The sequence below is a fragment of the Gastrolobium bilobum genome, unplaced genomic scaffold (assembly GCF_033153095.1).
Source record: "Gastrolobium bilobum isolate Gb01-03AN ecotype WA unplaced genomic scaffold, APGP_CSIRO_Gbil_v1 utg94886, whole genome shotgun sequence".
In the NCBI taxonomy this organism is placed as follows: Eukaryota; Viridiplantae; Streptophyta; class Magnoliopsida; order Fabales; family Fabaceae; genus Gastrolobium; species Gastrolobium bilobum.
The window spans coordinates 1-15862 of record NW_026899917.1 but is presented as its reverse complement, the minus strand read 5'-3'; the positions used below and the strand labels follow the sequence as shown (position 1 = coordinate 15862).

The window sequence follows — 15862 nt, the reverse complement described above, 5'->3', positions numbered from 1 at the left end:
CTGATGCTCACAACATTTAAGTATTGCTTGTCTCGTAGCATGAGCCTGTAAAATATGCCACTTCTGGAACTATGCAGATATAAAGATTGTTGCATGAACCTGGAACCAGTCCTCTTGGTGAATTTATAGTACACCAAGTCGGATACCTATTTTTTAGAGCTACCAAGTACAAATGAGATGCAGGTCTGTTGTATCGTTATATTTGCATTATGCAAGTGCATAGGGAGACCACCAAAATAATAATAATAATAATAATAATAATAATAATAATAAAAGAAAGAAAGAAAAACGGTGCATAGGATGCTTTACCAATACAACACTAATCATATCATGTGCAATTTAAGTTTCTCCAGTGGTAGTGATTCAGGCTACCCTTGATTAGGAGATGGACATGGCTTATCAAAATATTTAACTCGTGGACCTTTGGATTTTCAGGTGTTTGATCCGTGGCAAGTGGTAAGTGGTAACCATATGCTGTAATGGGCCTATTATTATTATTTTTGTTTTTGGGTACATAGGGCCTATCAGGTTTTAGCTTATACATATCCCAATACTGTCTATTGTATTCACAATTGAGTTTTTGCTTTCCTGTCTGCATCCTTATACAGTTTTAAGGCCTTCCTTACGAGGTGCTTAAGGATGGTCAACTTGCTATTTTGAGAATATGAACTTGAAAATAAAATATATCCATTTTTGTTATAAGCTTAAAAAAATATGTAATATGTACTTAGACATTGATGCCCCAAGAAGCATGTTTTACTTCATTTTTATTCTTATGATATGGGTTAGGTAAGTTATTTTCCCATAGAATGACAATGAAAATTTCTTAAAATTAAGAGTAAATATCATTTTTGGTACTCAGCAAATTTCACGATGCCCGCTTTAGTCCCTAGCAAATAAAAAGGGTCATCGTGGTTCCTAAGAAATTCAAAATGGACCCATTTTAGTCCTTTTGAGGGATTAATATGTGTCTTTTTTGAATTTGTGAGGGACCACGATTTCAACTAAATAGGTCCATTTTAAATTTCTTAGGGACCACGATAGACCTGTTCATTTTCTAGGGACTAAAGCGAGCACCGTGAAATTTGCTGAGGACCAAAAATGATATTTACTCTAAAATTAAAATACGTGCTATTAACTATCACATTCTTTTTCATATAATCTAACCTTCTAGACCGCCTAATTCTGTTCTATTGATTTATTTGCTATATGCTTAACATAAGAGTCTGACTCCAATTCCTTTTTAATAGAAACGACATCTTGTTTTAACTCAAAATAAATCCAATACCTGTAATGCCTCAATGAAAATATGCACAAACCTCGCCCTTTGTTTATTGGTGGAATTTTGAGAACCTTACTTTGTATATCCAGGACGTTTTGAGAATTATTAATATACATTTTTAAAAAATTTAGGGAACATTCTCAAAATTATTAAATAATAACTAAATATGTTTTTAAATTTATTTAGGAATAATATTCCCCATTATTATTTATTTAGAAGTATTATTCTTAGAAATATTATTATATACCTTGAAATAAATGTCCGCTTAGTTTAACTTTTTTGTTTTATTTAATATATTACCCTTTGGTTTTTGTCTGGTTTGTTTAGATAACTTTCCAACAAATGAGTAGACAAAATGGAGTTATTATTTTCTTTTGTCAACTTTGTTGGGATGACGAACGGAATTACTTGTTCCATTCCATCCTTATGTTTGCTATGCACTGGATTAATGTTGAAATGGAAAGAAAACAAAATTATATGACAATAATACCCTCGCATAAATAATTTAATGTAATATTTTAATTTTTTTTTGTGTACAATTATTTTAATTTATTTCAGCAAAGTTATATATGCCTATGAATAATTTTACTATGATGGCAAAGGTGGCAGAGACAAGAGTTGGAAATAGGCCTATCAATGGGTAGGCTAAATATCACTTTGCACGTTGCACCCCTTAAAATCGTATTAAACCCACCCCTGTATTCCTTGCAGGTATGGGTATGAAAATATTACCTTGTCTTATACGAAAATTTAAAATCTGCACTCTGTCCGTCTTGCTCCATAATTATAATAATGAGGATTAATAACAATCTGACATGCGACGGATTGGTGTTGAATATGGCTCATATTTTGTATACTGATGAGAGTCTTTGTGGTCAAGATCAGCAGAAATGCAACTAGAATCTCGCTTCCAGGTGAGCTGGCGAGGGTTCGGGGAGCCACTCCGGTGGGGATCCGAGAGGCAGTATCACCAGGCTCGTAGAGGATAGGTACTGTTGTGTGTCTCTGATTTATTGTATTTTTTTTAATAGTTTGAACTTGGACCAATGAATAGCTGCTATTGATGTTTTCTAATTCTATTTATATTTTTTTGTAAATTGAGTGACTTGTAACAAGTGGCGATGAAGTAAATATAGTACAGAGATACTGAACATAGCCTATATTAGATGAACTAGGATAAATCATTGTGCCAATTCTCTCTCTATTTCACTTTTTATTTGCGATTTATGAGTGATTATCGATTTTTTAAGAGTTGGGTGCATTTAAAATGAGTGAAATTGCCAAACCTAATTTAAAAATCATGTTGGAGTAAATTGGGGCAATTGTGCAAACTGTGGTGCATGATTGTGCAGGGAATAGTAATAGAGTGACAACAGTGGCACTAGTATTTCGTGAGAATGAAGAGTGGATTCTCTCATGTCTTATTTAATATAATATGATTATATAGAAAATTTATAATGACACAAAGATAAATTAATAATAATAAAAAAGGAAAGAGAAATATATTAAAATAAATAGTTACAAAATCAGTTTTCTTAAAGAATTACTAATTGACCATTAGTAGCGTTGCATGATAAGAAATTTGTACCTTATGCATATTTTCAACTCTCTATCATTTTCATTTTCTTTAATTTATTCCATCCTATATAACGAACAAAATGTGACTAATATGTTTGCTGTCGACCGCCGGTATTCACGTGTTAATACAATATATATTTTTCGTACATTGCAAGTGGAGCCACCTTATCTTAATAATAATGGGATCTAAACTCACACACTGACATGAAGCTAATAAAGTGAACATCCTTTTAATATCTATAAGACCATTTTTCTTAAAGTACTTTCTTTTCATTACATTATTGAATCGATGCTAATTAATCTGACTTTGACTGCCAAAAGGCACCAAACAATTTGTGCAGGTCATTTAAACATGATTTTGTGCAGGCACCAAACAATTTAATAAAAAAAATGTTAATTTGAACACATGAAAATCACTTTGTCAACTAAATTATATCCTTATTTCGGGCAAGGTTCCCGGATTAGAGGCCTTTTAGAGATTAAAAAACAGCTAGGCAGCAAATTAAGAAGTAGGCCACCCATGCTACTCCTGCATGCCTGTCCATCACCCATTGGCAGACACAGTTAGTGGTCTTCTCATGATTTGTTCCTCACCATCACACCACTCACCATCAGAGGCGGTAAAGTGGGCGGCTCGTTCCGTCCCAATCCGCCATTAACTCGTTAAAAAATAAGTAGTCCGTCTCGTTTGGCGGGTTGGCTTGCCAGCCCGAACTTATTTTACACTGACCCGCCTCGGCCTGTCTATGCCCGCCATTAATCTGCCAAAAAATAAGCCCGCCCCGCTTTTGAGATGGATTGAAAAACTCAGCCCGCTCCATCCCGTTTAGCCGATAGGGCGGATTGACCTGCCGAGCCGAGCCCATTTTGTCGGCTCTTCTCACGATCAGCACCTATGAAATTCCAGCTAAGAATCGTCCCACACTTTTTTAATTGCCAAAAATCTCAATAAAATGGCTGTTATAGAGCATTGGAGGAGACTTATTCACACTCTTAAGCAGAGAGCTTCCTTTATGATCTAGAACATTGTTATTCATGTTGGAAATCGACAATCACACAGAATCGAGAAAACAGAAAAAGAGATAAGAGTAGAGAGATTGACACGATGATTTACCCTGGTTCACCCAATATAGGCTACGTCCAGCTTGTCTGTACTATATTCACCTCACCGCCACTCGTTACAAGTCTCTCGGTTTACAAGGCAAATATAAATAGGATTACAAGAAACCAGTTGCCTTTCTGCTGACCCCGACAATTAGGGCCAACATCATCATGTGAAGTATGAGCCATACCCAACATTCTCCCACTTGGTGAATGCTTCACATGTTTCTTCAATCCCAAAGCATCTGTACACCATTCAAACTTCTCCGAAGTCACTGCCTTGGTCAGAAAATCAGCATTGTTGACCTTTGTGTCAACCTTCTCCAGCAATACAACCTTGTCTTCAATCTTCTCTCTGATGAAGTGGAACTGTATGCCGATATGCTTGGTCCTCGCATGGAAACCTGGGTTCTTAGCCAAGAAAATGGCGCTCTGACTGTCACACCCAACGATCATCTCTCCTTGTGCAAAGCCAAGCTCTTTGCACAACCTCCGTAACCAAATAGCTTCCTTAACAGCATGTGTCAAGGCCATGTACTCAGCCTCTGTAGAAGATAAAGCAACAGTGCTCTGCCTCTTACTCATCCAACTGATAGCTCCGCCAAATGAAGAAACAACATATCCACTTGTAGATCTTCTACTATCAATGTCACCTCCCCAATCAGCATCCACAAAGCATCTCAGCTCTAACAATGTCTGTCCCCTTGAGCCCTTTACGCCTTCATAGCATAACCCAAGGTCAGACGTACCACGAAGATAGCGGAACACACGCTTCACAGCCGTCCAATGCTCATTTCCTGGCTTGGACATATACCTGCTCAATACTCCCACTGCTTGAGCAATATCAGGTCGAGTACAAATCATGGCATACATCAGACTCCCTACTGCACTAGCATAAGGAACTGACGCCATCTCTTCTTTTTCTTCTTCAGTCTTGGGACACTGGTCAGCCGATAACTTAGAACCAGTAGACATGGGAGTCAACACAGGCTTGCAGTCAGTCATCTTGAATTTCTTCAGAACATCTTCTATGTACTTCTGCTGACTTAATCATAATCTTCGTTTGTCACGCTCCCTCTTAATCTGCATACCCAAGATCACATTTGCAGCGCCTAGATCTTTCATTTCAAACTGCTTTGCTAGCAGTCCTTTAACAGTGCTGATCATTTTCAAACTGTTTCTAACGAGTAACATGTCGTCAACATACAAAGTTAGAATAGCAAAGTCACCTTCTAACCTTTTCACATAAACACAGTGGTCAGCATCACAACGGTCAAAGCCAAGCTTCAGCACATAAGTGTCGAACTTCATGTACCACATCCTTGGGGACTGCTTCAGGCCATACAGAGATTTATTCAGCTTGCATACTAGCTCCTCTATGCCTCTTGCAATGAACCCCTCTGGTTGCTTCATGAAAATAACCTCCTCCAAATCACCATGAAGAAAAGCTGTCTTCACATCCAGCTGCTCCACCTCTAGGTCATATGCAGCTGCTACAGACAAAACCAGTCTTATGGAATTTAACTTTGCAACAGGTGAAAATACCTCACCATAATCAACCCCTTCTGTCTGTGAATATCCCTTTGCAACCAATCGAGCCTTGTAGCGTTCAATCTCCCCATTGGCACCAACCTTCTTCTTGAACACCCACTTGCAACCAATTGCTTTTCGGTCTGCAGGTAGATTCACCAAACTCCAAGTTTGGTTTTTCATCAGAGACTTCATCTCTTCTTTCATAGCTTCCTCCCACTGTTTGGCATCCTCCGAGCTCCTCGCATGTTTTACAGTGCTCGGATCATCACCTGTAATACTAAATGCACAAACATCATCACTAGCACACAGGATATGATTTTCAGGTGTATACCTTTCAGATGGTCTTCTTTCCCTCGTGGATCTCCTCAGCACTGGTGCTTCAACCTCAGCCTCAGTTTCAGAAAATTCATCCTCTACCTCATTATATTCAGCAGCTTCAGAATTCAAATTTTCCAATTCAATCTGTGAGTTTATTGTATCCTCTTTCAAACCCACATCCAACTCCACCGTCTGTGACTTTTCAGGAGCTTCAGGAAAAATCTGATTCAACTTAGATTCTCTGAATACAACGTCTCTGCTGTAAGTTACACTTCTAGTATCCGGATTCCACAACTTATAACCTTTGACGCCATCCTTGTACCCAATAAAGATACACTTTTCAGATTTACTGTCAAGCTTGTTTATTTTCTCCTTGGATACGTGCATATAAGCTTCACAGCCAAACACTCTGATATGAGATACGTCTGGCCTTTTTTTAAACAGTGCTTCATACGGAGTCTTCTCCTTCAAAGCTGATGTAGGAGATCTGTTCTTCAGATAACAAGCAGTAGCCACTGCCTCTGCCCAAAACTCAGTTGCCAAGCCTGCACCGCTCAGCATACTCCGTGCTTTCTCCATGAGAGATCGATTCAACCTCTCTGCCACCCCATTCTGTTGAGGTGAGTAGGGCGTAGTCTTTTGTCTTACAATCCCATTGCTCGCACAAAACTGGTCAAATTTTGTTGAACAGAACTCCCCTCCATTGTCAGTTCTCAGCACCTTGATTTTTTGATCAAATTGATTTTCCACCAAAGCCTTGAACTCGCAGAATTTATCGAACACTTCATCCTTGCTGCGCAAGAAATATAACCACACATATCTTGAAAAATCATCAGTAAAAGAAACATAATACCTTGATTTTCCATGTGATGCTACAGGTGTGGGGCCAAACACGTCGCTGTGTATCAAGTCCAGAACCCCCCAGCTCTTCCTCCTATGGAATCAAAAGATACCCGATTTTGCTTCCCTTGCAGGCAATGCTCGCAAAATCCAAACCCCATAGAGCAGCTCGAAATTCCATCCACCAACTTCTTTGATGTTAGAGTCTCCAGACCTTTTCCTCCAATATGCCCCAGCCTCCTATGCCATAACATAGCAGTGTCCTCCTCCGCCTGTTCTGAAACATAGCTTTCACCACTGAATACTGTGCTACCCAGCAGTTTCCACAATTTACCATGACGCTCTCCTCTTGCAATAACCAAAGCTCCTCGAGTCAACTTGCAAGAATACTTGTCACTGCTAAAATTAATACCAGCATCTGCCATACTACCAACAGAGATCAGATTTCTGGTAAGCCCCGGAATATGCATCACACCCGGCAGACTCTTGACTGTCCCGTCACTCATCTTCAGCTTTACCTTCCCACGCCCCACAATTGCATGAGTCGTGTCATCTCCCATTCTAACTGTACCGCCAGAATACAATTCATAGGTGCAGAACCACTCCCTATGAGGTGTCATATGAAACGATGCTCCAGTGTCAATAATCCAATCATTACAGTCATTATGACTGTCAAACGCATGTACAGGTCCCCTGTACTATCATCATCATCCTTCTTTGTACCCGAAGCAGACGGTTGTGAATCATCCCGCTTCTCAGGACCTACACTTTTACTTCTGCAATTCCTTCTCAGATGTCCAACCTTTTTGCACCTCCAGCACCTCATTTCAGATTTATCAGATTTATCAGTGTAATCACTCAATTTTGTCCTAACACATAATAAAAAAGGCAAAAAATAATAATAAAAATAAAAATAAAAATAAAAGGGTTTAACTAGCATATATTAATTGGCTCATATCGTGGCGGTGAAAACTTGAATTCTTCAAGCTGAAGAATTCTTTTTATTGGACCCCATGAGATTATCTTTTGCCTCCTGCAGCAAGCAATGCTAGTGACTCATGCACCACAGTGCGGCTTCCAATTCTTCAAAGCGAAGCAACTTTCTCATTGGACCCTTTATGAGATGTCAGATTGCAAATTGCAACAGGAGTTCGTTACATAAATGGCACTCATGCCTACACCTAGTCAAAGCGGGTCAAGTCTGCCACCTTTAAATTTCTGTCAAAGCGGGTCAAGTCCGCCACCTTTAAATTTCTGCAAAGCGGGTCAAGTCCGCCACCTTTAAATTTCTGTAAAAGCGGGTCAAGTCCGCCACCTTTAAATTTCTGTCAAAGCGGGTCAAGTCCGCCACCTTTAAATTTTCTGTCAAGCCGGGTTCAAGTCCGCACCTTTAAATTTCTGTCAAAGCCGGGTCAAGTCCGCACCTTTAAATTTCTGTCAAGCCGGGTTCAAGTTCGCACCTTTAAATTTCTGTCAAGCCGGGTTCAAGTTCGCACCTTTAAATTTCTGTCAAGCCGGATTCAAGTCCGCACCTTTAAATTTCTGTCAAAGCCGGGTCAAGTCCGCACCCTTAAATTTCTGTCAAGCCGGATTCAAGCCCGCACCTTTAAATTTCTGTCAAAGCCGGGTCAAGTCCGCACCTTTAAATTTCTGTCCAAGCCGGGTTCAAGTCCGCACCTTTAAATTTCTGTCAAAGCCGGGTCCACTCTGCCGCACCTTTAATTTTTTGTCGAAGCGGGTCCACTCTCCCGCGCCTATAAATTTCTGTTAAGACGGGTCCATTCTGCCGCACCACTTATTTTTAGCTCAATTCAGGTCCATTTTCACGAACCATTTTATTTTTAAGTTAAATTTGGGCCCTCAATCCCACGCCATAATTATTCAGATCCTCTGTCCTTCAATCATCAAAGTTGGGTCCCCAGTCCCACAACTGAGATTAATTTAGCCGTGACGGCTTGTTAATTTTATAATATAATTTTGGGTTATTTTAACTGTGACAGTTTGATAACTCGAAATTGACAGCTTATCCCGCACATACTTATTTTTTCCTATTTAAGCCGGGATCTCAATTCCGCATATATTTACCTTTTAGGCCCCCGCGCCATCACCGTTTACCTATTGAGCTCCTACGCTCATCATTTCTGTTCTTCACTCATTAAAGCTGGGTCCCCTGTCCCAGAACTAAGATTAATTTAGCCGTGACGGCTTGTTAATCTTATAATATAATTTTGGGTTATTTTAACTGTGACAGTTTGATAACCCGGAATTGACAGCTTATCTAGAGCATACTTATTTTTCCTATTAAAGTCGGGATCTCAATCCTGCATATATATACCTTTTAGGCCTCCCGCGCCATCATAGTTTACCTTTCGAGCCCTTGTGCTCGTCATTGATTATCTTTCACCTTAATATTCACCACCTCATATGTTCCTCGGACAAAAAATGAGAGTTCACGTCTTTACTTATTCTTTATAATGATAATATGAAAACTACAATTTTTCATATTTTCTACTAAAGATAAGTAAAGAGGGGCAGCTGTAATCACTCAATTTTGTCCTAACACATAATAAAAAAGGCAAAAAATAAAAATAAAAATAAAAATAAAAGGGTTTAACTAGCCTATATTAATTGGCTCATATCGTGGCGGTGAAAACTTGAATTCTTCAAGCTGAAGAATTCTTTTTTATTGGACCCCATGAGATTATCTTTTGCCTCCTGCAGCAAGCAATGCTAGTGACTCATGCACCACAGTGCGGCTTCCAATTCTTCAAAGCGAAGCAACTTTCTCATTGGACCCTTTATGAGATGTCAGATTGCAAATTGCAACAGGAGTTCGTTTCACCAGCTGCAACTATTTTGCTTCCCATACATCACAATTCACAAGTGCCAAGGATGCTCTTACAGGATATGGGCCATGGAGCGAACATGTGACCACAGTGCTGCAAACATGTGAAGACCAGGAAATTTCAAGTACCAAATATACATCAGCATCTTCAGCCATAATATAAAGAGGAGAGATCGAGTTCAGAAAGGGGGGGTTCTTTTTTGGTGAGAGGATATCTTCATCTTTTCAATACCTTTTTCCAAAAAAAGCCAATACCCAATTTTATTGAGTTCCTCCATACCCTTTGTTATGAACAAAGAAGAAACACAAGACCACTCGTATACCTCTAGCAACTCTACGTTTTGATCAACTTGGATCGTACTTATCATTAACACTCATGATGTTGGCGGAACCTTCATCACAGTAGCTCTATTTGCAAAAGTTTTCATCGTGATTTGAGCTCTTACTTCTCCAGGTTAGCTTGAGTGTTTTAGTCACAGAGAAGTTTTGGTTTAAGTCTTTTTTTTTATTATTATCAATGCACTGTTGATTGTATCAAAAGGTCTCCAAAATATAATAGCTGATGCGCAAGTTTTTTAGGAAGTTATGGTAGACATCAAATGTTAAAGGCGTGATTTAAATATTATAGCCAATAAAATCACATGCAAAATTATCTTTTGATGACACTTGCGGGTACAACTACGTGTTTAGAAAGAAATCTCTATATCCATATTATAATGCTATCTCTCTTTTGGATTTTTATGAAGGGAATATTCTAATAGTTTGTAGATTACCAAATTTTCAACTTTGTTGGTATCTGTACACACACTTTCACGATGCAATGTTTTCCTATTTCAATATTCTAATATTTCACTATTGCAATGTTGACATCTAGCATTTGATTATTGAAATATATTAATATTATAAATTAGCAAACATGAACTCTTTTGATCTATGTATCTGCGCATCTTATTATTATATGAATAATACTCAATGTCAAGTCTTATATGAATAATACTCAATGTCAAGTCTAGTTGAATTTTTCTATTTATTAGGCTGAAGGTATCATGCCACCAATTGCTTTATTAAGCTAAGATTTGAAACATATCGAAAGCTAGGAAATCAAAAAGCATGTAAAACGAAACACAAAAAATAAAAATTTAAAAAATAAAACAATAAGCCTTCGTTACTTTTCGGTCCTTGAGCGTGTGTTAGTTAATTCAAGAATATGCTCATAAGCGATGGAGACATTAGCTAAGCCGCGACAGCTTGTTAATCCCATTATTTGTTTAGAATCATTTCGACTGTGACAGTCCGATGATTTTAGACCATTTAGTAATAATAAACGAACAAACAAAAAATAAAGTTTTATTTAAAATTATTGATTTTGGGCTAATTTAAAACATAAAGAATAAAAAATTAGTTCGATATCAATTGAAATAGGAGTCAACTGAGCCGTGACGGCTTGTTAACCCCACACATTTTGTTTTGACTCATTTTTGCCGAGACGGCTTGATGATTCAAAATTAAATCAAATTTATCATAAAATTTACAATAACAAAAAATAATAATATGAATATTATTATTCTTTTAAAAGAAAGGATTAGCTGAGTTGAGACAGCTTGTTAATCCTGCAATTATTTCGGATTATTTTAACTGCGACAGTTTGATATTCCGAAACCATCAAATCCAAAACCTTCAAATTATTTTCTTTAAAACTACTTTCAAAATTAAAATCAATCAACACACAAATATTTTCTACAGAACGACGTAGCTTTGAGTTCCCTATTGTACCGAGGGATACGTCGGAGCGGGACTCATCCCGTCAAGCACAAAAATAAAATTTCAAAATTAGTTTTCTTTTCCAACGATCAATTTTATTTATTTAGGGTGAAATAAATATTTAAAATATTATCAATAATTTGCACAATTAATATAAGGTAACCGTTTCTTAACGGACGGTGTAGGGCGCTAATACCTTCCCTACTCGTAATCGACTCCCGAATCCATTTCTTTTGTTTTCAAAGACCAGTTGTCTTTAAAAAATGTTTTTCCAATGTTTTCCTAAATAAACTTTGGTGGCGACTCCATTGATTTAACCATTCAATATTCTTGCGCCGTCACGTCGCGATACGGTTGCGACAGCTGGTGACTCCGCTGGGGACATTTCAGAGAGTCAAGCCTATTTTATTAATTTTGCAAATTATTCATAAATTTTATTTATTTTTTTTCACCCATCTTTTTTGTATTCTATTTTAACCTTAGGGTAGAAACCTCTATATATATTCTGTTTTGCTTCTGTTTTGCAGCTTTGAAATTTTAAATTAATTTTTGATGTACAGGTTTGTATACTCCTTTCACACACCGCACTCACACAACTCACACACAATTATGAGTGGGGCCCTGTACCCGGGTCTGAGTGAAACATAAGATAGGTAAGAGGTTGTGTAGTGGTATCCATTTTGGATGTACATCCTGTTTGGTTATCATGAAAACCTCAGCTAGAGTGTGACTCTTTCGGAATATAGTCATTTTGGATGTACATCCTATTTGATTATTTTTTTCGAAATGAGATCTGAACTCTAGAGACCAATATAGAATCGTAGAGCCACCCATTGAGAGCTTTCACGAATTAGAAAAGCATATGCCCAACCCTTAGGCTTTCCTAATGTAGGACAATGGGAGTATGCTCTCTCTATCTTTATTACTATTTTTTTTTTAATTTTTTTTCTTTCATGTTGCAACATCTGAACATAACCATGAGCATTTAATGTCATGCACTCAGGAGGCATTTCACCTCCGGAACTTTAAACACCTTGCCAAAGTATTATTGTACTTTTGATACTAGGCGTCATAATCTCGCCTCAGGGGTTCACAACCTGGCGAAGTTCATTCATGCATTTTCATCAACAAAAGAATCCTTTTATTTTCTAAATACCATTTGCATAGCATTAAATCTTGAAAATTTTGTCTTCAGCATCCACAACAAGCATATTTTACTTTAGCATTTGCATACTCATTATCTTGTCTTACTCAGTGAGAGAAAAATCAACAAAAAGCAAAACTGTTTCCACGGCACCCTTATAGGACTCGTGCTCAAGCCAAGATCATGGATGAACTAGAACGAGGTGAGCTGAGAGAAGATGTGAACCAGCTGAAAGTACAGATGGCTCAAATGCTGGAGATTCTGCAATCGTTGGAAAAGAGGAACACAGATGGGAACCCTTCAGTTGTAAATGACGAACAAGTAACTACACCATCCCACCCACCTGGCTTTTCCCCAATTCCTATGCAGCTCCAAAGTTCCAACCCTCAAGGAGTACTAATGCCACTTACGGTATACCCAAATATTCCCATACAACCACCAATCACCAACCCACAAGAAGTCCATGTACCCCCATTCCCTCCATACGGCCTACCTCCAGGATTTGTACCACCACAAGCCACTAATCCTCCAGATGGTAACACATCAACTCCTACCCTAAACCCTACTCAACCGCAAGGTCCTCACCCAAATTCAATTGAAAGTCCACAAACAGAAACACCCTTCCCTGTTAGTAGTGCACCGATGGTTCCACCTATCTTAAACTCACAAAGTGTATCCCAACCACACTCCAATCCTGTATATGTGGCACCAAATAACCCTCATGGAGTTCCTCATGACACATTGAATAACTCTTCAATTGGAATTCTTCAATCTATGGGGAAATTGGAAGTTTTGGAAGAAAGGTTGAGAGCTATAGAAGGGGGAAGTAATTATGGCCTTGGAAACGCATCTGAACTTTGTCTGGTTCCTAATGTTGTTATTCCCCCAAAATTTAAAGTACCTGATTTTGACAAGTATAAAGGGACCACTTGCCCAAAGAGTCATCTGACCATGTATTGTCGAAAGATGGCCTCATATGCCCAAGATGAGAATTTGTTGATCCATTTTTTCCAGGATAGCCTGACGGGGGCAGCTTCGAATTGGTACACGCACCTTGAGCGAGCACATATACGTTGTTGGAAAGATTTGGCTGATGCTTTCCTCAAGCAATACAAGTATAACATTGATATGGCTCCTGATAGACTGCAGCTACAGAATATGACAAAGAAAGATGTTGAGTCTTTTAAAGAATATGCTCAACGATGGAGAGAACTATCTGCGCAAGTTGACCCCCCATTGTCAGAAAAGGAAATGGTTGCTACGTTCATCGATACCCTCCAATCATCGTTCTATGACCGGATGATCGGAAGCGTGTCATCAAATTTTTCTGACATTGTCATAATAGGAGAAAGGGTAGAAAACGGAATAAGGAGTGGCAAGATCACTCCTAATTCCATGGAGGCTGTTAATATGAAGAAACCTTCAACTGGGATAGGAAGAAAAAAAGAAGGAGAAACTCATGCTGTGACTTTCAATCAGCAAAGGTTTACGCAAGGCAAGCCTAACCCAACATATAGTAACCCTCAGCCAAGTTTCCAAACGCCTTTCACTAATTACCCTGATGTGGCCAATACTTCACATACCCCATATCCCCAACCTTACCACTCAACAACACCCTACCACTCGCCACCTCCTTCCCAGCCACAAACATTTCCAACTGTACCATCACGACCACCTCAATCATGGGCTCAAAATTCAAATCCAAATCAAAGAAGAACCCCAAATAACCAAGAGAGGAAACCATTTAAATTTGACCAAATTCCCATGTCTTATACCGAGCTTTTACCACACCTCATCCAAAGTTCACTTCTTGTTCCATGTCCAATGAAACCACTTGAGCCCCCTTACCCTAAAGGATTTGATGTGAATGCTAAATGTGATTATCATGCTGGAATTGTGGGCCATTCTACTGAAAATTGTAATGGTTTAAAGTTTAAGGTGCAGAATTTAATTGATGCCAAGTGGTTGAACTTTAAGGAAGATGCTCCTAATGTTGGCAATAACCCTTTGCCTAATCATGGAAGTTCTGGGGTCAATGTTGTTGAAGAGTTTTCAAATCAGCATCTTGTGAGAAAAGTGGCAGATATCAAAACTCCTCTAAAAACAATTTTCGAAGAGCTTTGTAAGTATGGGATGATACAAGCCCAAGTTAAAGAAGAGGAAATCCACGATGAAAGGATGATGTGTGGAATCCATCCAAATATGGGGCACTCCATTGAAGATTGCGACGAATTTAAGCAAATTCTTCAGGATTTGATAGACGTGCAATTTGTGCAAATTGGCTACCAACATGAGGATAGTGATGTAAATATGGTTAAGGAGCAAGAAGATCAGGTGGATGTGGGTACCCAAGTTCCGATGGTGATCCCGCCAACTATTGAGCATACTACCTCCATCCAAAAACCACTGGTAGTTCATTACACAAGAAACTCATCCATGCAGACAACATGCAGCCCAAAGCCAATTACCATTCAAGTACCAACCCCTTTTGCCTACAAGGACACCAAAGCTGTGCCATGGAAGTATGGTGTGCAGGTTCTTACTAGCAACCCTCAGAATGATATATTGCCAGCATCTTCTAGTACAGGCTTTTCTATTGTCACAAATGTTTCTGGAGCGCAAGAAAGCGGTAACTAATGAAGAAGCCTGTGAGTTTTTGAAGTTCATAAGACAAAGTGAATATAAAGTGGTAGAACAATTGAATCACACTCCGGCAAAAATATCTCTCCTGTCTTTATTGTTGAACTCTGAACCGCATAGAAAGGTATTAATGAAGGTATTGAATGAAGCTCATGTTGCCCATGACATTGCGGTGGACAAGTTGGATGGAATTGTCGGTAACATTGTTGCTGATAATTATGTCAGTTTTACTGATGATGAAATACCTGCGGATGGAAGGGGGCATAATAGAGCATTGCATATTTCTGTGAAATGTCAAGATCATGCTATGGATTGGCCCATGTACTTTTGAAATCACCTTCCAAGTGATGGACATCATGCCAGCCTATAGTTGTCTCTTGGGGCGACCTTGGATTCACTCTGCGGGCGTTGTGCCCTCCACATTGCACCAAAAGTTAAAGTTCATAATAGACAACAAGTTGGTAATTGTTTCAGGTGAAGAAGATTTGTTGGTGAGTAAAACATCATCAAACCCTTATATTGAAGCTGCAGAGGAGGCCCTTGAAACTTCTTTCCAAGCACTTGAGATTGCTAGCGCCACCTATGTAGGGGAGGGAGCACAAGTTATAAAGCCAACACCATCTAATGCATCATTAATGGTGGCTAAACTTATGCTCGAAGGAGGTTGTTTGTATGGGCACGGGCTAGGGAAAAATGGAGAAGGCATTGCTGAGCCACTACAACTGTGTGAGAATAAAAACAGATTTGGGTTGGGATACAGGCCCACTAGAGCGGATAAAAGAAGAGTCGTGGAAGAGAAAAAGGAAAGAAGGATAGCTCG

At 38.8% G+C, this 15862-nt stretch overlaps 1 pseudogene; it reads left to right on the top strand.

Moving 5' to 3' along the window:
• The first annotated feature begins 12585 nt into the window (after positions 1–12585).
• LOC133294197 (uncharacterized) lies at positions 12586–15705 on the top strand (annotated as a pseudogene).
• Positions 15706–15862: the final 157 nt, after the last annotated feature.